The following is a 7,043-nucleotide window of genomic DNA, read 5'->3' on the forward strand; positions in this document are numbered from 1 at the left end:
TAAAGTCCAGAAAATATTGGTGGACTAAAACCTGTGTCAGAGAGCTTTGAATGCCCCAAAACATTTGCAGCCTGAAAGGGGCATTAACCCGCATCCTAGACCACTGAAATTTCCCAAAAAAATTTTTGGCACGAAAAATGCATCCTACACCCCTGAAAGTTCAGAAAATGTTGGCAGCTCAAAAAAATGCCTTAAAATGCATCTTAGGCCTTCAAAAATGTTGAAAACTTTGGAGGCCCAAAAACAGGCTTTACAGGCACCCTAGACCCCCTAAAGTCCAGAAAATGTTGGTGGACCAAAAACGGTGGCAGAGAGCTCTGAATGTCCCAAAAACATTTGCAGCCTGAAAGGGGCATTAACCCGCATCCTAGACCACTGAAATTCCCAAAAATATTTCTGCCACGAAAAATGCATCCTATACCCCTGAAAGCTCAGAATATGTTAGCAGCCCAAAGAAGGCCTTAAAATGCATTTTAAGCCTAAAAAAATGTTGAAAACTTTGGACGCCCAAAAAAGGGGTTTATAGGCACCCTAGAGCCCCTAAAGTCCAGAAAATGTTGGTGGACCAAAAACTGTGTCAGAGATCTCTGAATGTCCCAAAAACATTTGCAGACTTAAAGATGCATTAACCCGCATCCTAGACCACTGAAATTCCCAGAAATATTTTTGGCACGAAAAATGCATCCTACAACCCTGAAGGTTCAGAATATGATAGCAGCCCAATAAAGGCATTAAAATGCATTTTAGACCTACAAAAATGTTGAAAACTTTGGAGGCCCAAAAAAGGGGTTTACAGGCATCCTAGACCCCCTAAAGTCCAGAGAATGTTGGTGGACCAAATATGGTGTCAGAGAGCTCTGAATGTCCCAAAACATTTGCAGCCTGAAAGGGGTATTAACCCGCATCCTAGACCACTGAAATTCCCAAAAATATTTTTGGCACGGATAATGCATCCTACACCCCTGAAAGTTCTGAAACTGTTGGCAGCACAAAAAAGGCCTTAAAATGCATCTTATGCCTTCAAAAATGATGAAAACTTTGGAGGCCCAAAAATGGAGTTTAAAGGCCTCCTAGACCCCTAAAGTCCAGAAAATGTTGGTGGACCAAAAATGGTGTCAGAGAGCTCTGAATGTCCCAAAAACATTTGCAGCCTGAAAGGGGCATTAACCCGCATCCTAGACCACTGAAATTTCCCAAAATATTTTTGGCACGAAAAATGCATCCTACACCCCTGAAAGTTCAGAAAATGTTGGCAGCCCAAAAAAGGCATTAAAATGCATTTTAGACCTCCAAAAATGTTGAACACTTTGGAGGCCCAGAAAAGGGGTTTACAGGCATCCTAGACCCCCTAAAGTCCAGAAAATATTGGTGGACCAAAAACTGTGTCAGAGAGCTTTGAATGTCCCAAAAACATTTGCAGCCTGAAAGGGGCATTAACCCGCATCCTAGACCACTGAAATTCCCAAAAATATTTCTGCCACGAAAAATGCATCCTATACCCCTGAAAGCTCAGAATATGTTAGCAGCCCAAAGAAGGCCTTAAAATGCATTTTAGGCCTACAACAATGTTGAAAACTTTGTAAGCCCAAAAAAGGGGTTTATAGGCATCCTAGAGCCCCTAAAGTCCAGAAAATGTTGGTGGACCAAAAACTGTGTCAGAGAGCTCTGAATGTTCCAAAAACATTTGCAGACTTAAAGATGCATTAACCCGAATCCTAGACCACTGAAATTCCCAGAAATATTTTTGGCACAAAAAATGCATCCTACACCCCTGAAAGTTCAGAAAATGTTGGCAGCTCAAAAAAGGCATTAAAATGCATTTTAGACCTGCAAAAATGTTGAAAACTTTGGAGGCCCAAAAAAGGGGTTTATAGGCATCCTAGACCCCCTAAAGTCCAGAAAATATTGGTGGACTAAAACCTGTGTCAGAGAGCTTTGAATGCCCCAAAACATTTGCAGCCTGAAAGGGGCATTAACCCGCATCCTAGACCACTGAAATTTCCCAAAATATTTTTGGCACGAAAAATGCATCCTACACCCCTGAAAGTTCAGAAAATGTTGGCAGCTCAAAAAAATGCCTTAAAATGCATCTTAGGCCTTCAAAAATGTTGAAAACTTTGGAGGCCCAAAAACAGGCTTTACAGGCACCCTAGACCCCCTAAAGTCCAGAAAATGTTGGTGGACCAAAAACGGTGGCAGAGAGCTCTGAATGTCCCAAAAACATTTGCAGCCTGAAAGGGGGATTAACCCGCATCCTAGACCACTGAAATTCCCAAAAATATTTCTGCCACGAAAAATGCATCCTATACCCCTGAAAGCTCAGAATATGTTAGCAGCCCAAAGAAGGCCTTAAAATGCATTTTAGGCCTAAAAAAATGTTGAAAACTTTGGACGCCCAAAGAAGGGGTTTATAGGCATCCTAGAGCCCCTAAAGTCCAGAAAATGTTGGTGGACCAAAAACTGTGTCAGAGAGCTCTGAATGTTCCAAAAACATTTGCAGACTTAAAGATGCATTAACCCAAATCCTAGACCACTAAAATTCCCAGAAATATTTTTGGCACGAAAAATGCATCCTACACCCCTGAAAGTTCAGAAAATGTTGGCAGCTCAAAAAAGGCATTAAAATGCATTTTAGACCTGCAAAAATGTTGAAAACTTTGGAGGCCCAAAAAAGGGGTTTACAGGCATCCTGGACCCCCTAAAGTCCAGAGAATGTTGGTGGACCAAATATAGTGTCAGAGAGCTCTGAATGTCCCAAAAACATTTGCAGCCTGAAAGGGGCATTAACCCGCATCCTAGACCACTGAAATTCCCAAAACTATTTTTGTCACGGAAAATGCATCCTACACCCCTGAAAGTTCAGAAAATTTTGGCAGCTCAAAACAAATGCCTTAAAATGCATTTTAGGCCTTCAAAAATGTTGAAAACTTTGGAGACCCAAGAAAGGGGTTTACAGGCATCCTAGACCCTCTAAAGTCCAGAAAATATTGGTGGACCAAAAACTGTGTCAGAGAGCTTTGAATGTCCCAAAAACATTTTCAGCCTGAAAGGGGCATTAACCCGCATCCTAGACCACTGAAATTCCCAAAAATATTTTTGGCACGAAAAATGCATCCTACACCCCTGAAAGTTCAGAATATGTTAGCAGCCCAAAAAAGGCCTTAAAATGCATTATAGGCCTGCAAAAATGTAAAAAAAATCTTTGGAGGCCCAAAAAAGGGGTTTATGGGCATCCTAGACCCCATAAAGTCCAGAAAATATTGGTGGACTAAAACCTGTGTCAGAGAGCTTTGAGTGCCCCAAAACATTTGCAGCCTGAAAGGGGCATTAACCCGCATCCTAGACCACTGAAATTTCCCAAAATATTTTTGGCACGAAAAATGCATCCTACACCCCTGAAAGTTCAGAAAATGTTGGCAGCTCAAAAAAATGCCTTAAAATGCATCTTAGGCCTTCAAAAATGTTGAAAACTTTGGAGGCCCAAAAACAGGCTTTACAGGCACCCTAGACCCCCTAAAGTCCAGAAAATGTTGGTGGACCAAAAACGGTGGCAGAGAGCTCTGAATGTCCCAAAAACATTTGCAGCCTGAAAGGGGCATTAACCCACATCCTAGACCACTGAAATTCCCAAAAATATTTCTGCCACGAAAAATGCATCCTATACCCCTGAAAGCTCAGAATATGTTAGCAGCCCAAAGAAGGCCTTAAAATGCATTTTAGGCCTAAAAAAATGTTGAAAACTTTGGACGCCCAAAAAAGGGGTTTATAGGCACCCTAGAGCCCCTAAAGTCCAGAAAATGTTGGTGGACCAAAAACTGTGTCAGAGATCTCTGAATGTCCCAAAAACATTTGCAGACTTAAAGATGCATTAACCCGCATCCTAGACCACTGAAATTCCCAGAAATATTTTTGGCACGAAAAATGCATCCTACAACCCTGAAGGTTCAGAATATGATAGCAGCCCAATAAAGGCATTAAAATGCATTTTAGACCTACAAAAATGTTGAAAACTTTGGAGGCCCAAAAAAGGGGTTTACAGGCATCCTAGACCCCCTAAAGTCCAGAGAATGTTGGTGGACCAAATATGGTGTCAGAGAGCTCTGAATGTCCCAAAACATTTGCAGCCTGAAAGGGGCATTAACCCGCATCCTAGACCACTGAAATTCCCAAAAATATTTCTGCCACGAAAAATGCATCCTATACCCCTGAAAGCTCAGAATATGGTAGCAGCCCAAAGAAGGCCTTAAAATGCATTTTAGGCCTAAAAAAATGCTGAAAACTTTGGATGCCCAAAAAAGGGGTTTATAGGCATCCTAGAGCCCCTAAAGTCCAGAAAATGTTGGTGGACCAAAAACTGTGTCAGAGATCTCTGAATGTCCCAAAAACATTTGCAGACTTAAAGATGCATTAACCCGCATCCTAGACCACTGAAATTCCCATAAATATTTTTGGCACGAAAAAAAATGCATCCTACACCCCTGAAAGTTCAGAAAATGTTGGCAGCCCAAAAAAGGCATTAAAATGCATTTTAGACCTCCAAAAATGTTGAACACTTTGGAGGCCCAGAAAAGAGGTTTACAGCCATCCTAGACCCCCTAAAGTCCAGAGAATGTTGGTGGACCAAATATGGTGTCAGAGAGCTCTGAATGTCCCAAAAACATTTGCAGCCTGAAAGGGGCATTAACCCGCTGACTAGACCAATCAAATTCCCAAAATTATTTTTGGCACGAAAAATGCATCCTATACCCCTGAAAGCTCAGAATATGTTAGCAGCCCAAAGAAGGCCTTAAAATGCATTTTAGGCCTAAAAAAATGTTGAAAACTTTGGAAGCCCAAAAAAGGGGGTTTACAGGCACCCTAGAACCTCTAAAGTCCAGAAAATGTTGGTGGACCAAAAACTGTGTCAGAGAGCTCTGAATGTCCCAAAAACATTTGCAGACTTAAAGGGGAATTAACCCGCATCCTAGACCACTGAAATTCCCAGAAATATTTTTGGCACGAAAAATGCATCCTACACCCCTGAAGGTTCAGAATATGTTAGCAGCCCAATAAAGGCATTAAAATGCATTTTAGACCTACAAAAATGTTGAAAACTTTGGAGGCCCAAAAAAGTGGTTTACAGGCATCCTAGACCCCCTAAAGTACAGAGAATGTTGGTGGACCATATATGGTGTCAGAGAGCTCTGAATGTCCCAAAAACATTTTCAGACTTAAAGGGGAATTAACCTGCATCCTAGACCACTGAAATTCCCAGAATTATTTTTGGCACGAAAAATGCATCCTACACCCCTGAAGGTTCAGAATATGTTAGCAGCCCAATAAAGGCATTAAAATGCATTTTAGACCTACAAAAATGTTGAAAACTTTGGAGGCCCAAAACAGGGGTTTACAGGCATCCTAGACCCCCTAAAGTCCAGAGAATGTTGGTGGACCAAATATGGTGTCAGAGAGCCCTGAATGTCCCAAAACATTTGCAGCCTGAAAGGGGCACTAACCCGCATCCTAGACCACTGAAATTCCCAAAAATATTTTTGGCACGGAAAATGCATCCTACACCCCTGAAAGTTCTGAAACTGTTGGCAGCACAAAAAAGGCCTTAAAATGAATCTTATGCCTTCAAAAATGATGAAAACTTTGTAGGCCCAAAAATGGAGTTTATAGGCCTCCTTGACCCCTAAAGTCCAGAAAATGTTGGTGGACCAAAAATGGTGTCAGAGAGCTCTGAATGTCGCAAAAACATTTGCAGCCTGAAAGGGGCATTAACCCGCATCCTAGACCACTGAAATTTCCCAAAATATTTTTGGCACGAAAAATGCATCCTACACCCCTGAAAGTTCAGAATATGTTAGCAGCCCAAAGAAGGCCTTAAAATGCATTTTAGGCCTACAAAAATGTTGAAAACTTTGTAAGCCCAAAAAAGGGGTTTATAGGCATCCTAGAGCCCCTAAAGTCCAGAAAATGTTGGTGGACCAAAAACTGTGTCAGAGAGCTCTGAATGTCCCAAAAACATTTGCAGACTTAAAGATGCATTAACCCGAATCCTAGACCACTGAAATTCCCAGAAATATTTTTGGCACGAAAAATGCATCCTACACCCCTGAAAGTTCAGAAAATGTTGGCAGCTCAAAAAAGGCATTAAAATGCATTTTAGACCTGCAAAAATGTTGAAAACTTTGGAGGCCCAAAAAAGGGGTTTACAGGCATCCTAGACCCCCTAAAGTCCAGAGAATGTTGGTGGACCAAATATAGTGTCAGAGAGCTCTGAATGTCCCAAAAACATTTGCAGCCTGAAAGGGGCATTAACCCGCATCCTAGACCACTGAAATTCCCAAAACTATTTTTGTCACGGAAAATGCATCCTACACCCCTGAAAGTTCAGAAAATTTTGGCAGCTCAAAACAAATGCCTTAAAATGCATTTTAGGCCTTCAAAAATGTTGAAAACTTTGGAGACCCAAAAAAGGGGTTTACAGGCATCCTAGACCCTCTAAAGTCCAGAAAATATTGGTGGACCAAAAACTGTGTCAGAGAGCTTTGAATGTCCCAAAAACATTTTCAGCCTGAAAGGGGCACTAACCTGCATCCTAGACCACTGAAATTCCCAAAAATATTTTTGGCACGAAAAATGCATCCTACACCCCTGAAAGTTCAGAATATGTTAGCAGCCCAAAAAAGGCCTTAAAATGCATTATAGGCCTGCAAAAATGTAAAAAAAAATCTTTGGAGGCCCAAAAAAGGGGTTTATAGGCATCCTAGACCCCCTTAAGTCCATAAGTCCAGAAAATATTGGTGGACTAAAACCTGTGTCAGAGAGCTTTGAATGCCCCAAAACATTTGCAGCCTGAAAGGGGCATTAACCCGCATCCTAGACCACTGAAATTTCCCAAAATATTTTTGGCACGAAAAATGCATCCTACACCCCTGAAAGTTCAGAAAATGTTGGCAGCTCAAAAAAATGCCTTAAAATGCATCTTAGGCCTTCAAAAATGTTGAAAACTTTGGAGGCCCAAAAACAGGCTTTACAGGCACCCTAGACCCCCTAAA

Source organism: Ambystoma mexicanum, unplaced genomic scaffold, assembly GCF_040938575.1.
Source record: "Ambystoma mexicanum isolate Mex_15411 unplaced genomic scaffold, UKY_AmexF1_1 Mex_scaf48, whole genome shotgun sequence".
In the NCBI taxonomy this organism is placed as follows: Eukaryota; Metazoa; Chordata; class Amphibia; order Caudata; family Ambystomatidae; genus Ambystoma; species Ambystoma mexicanum.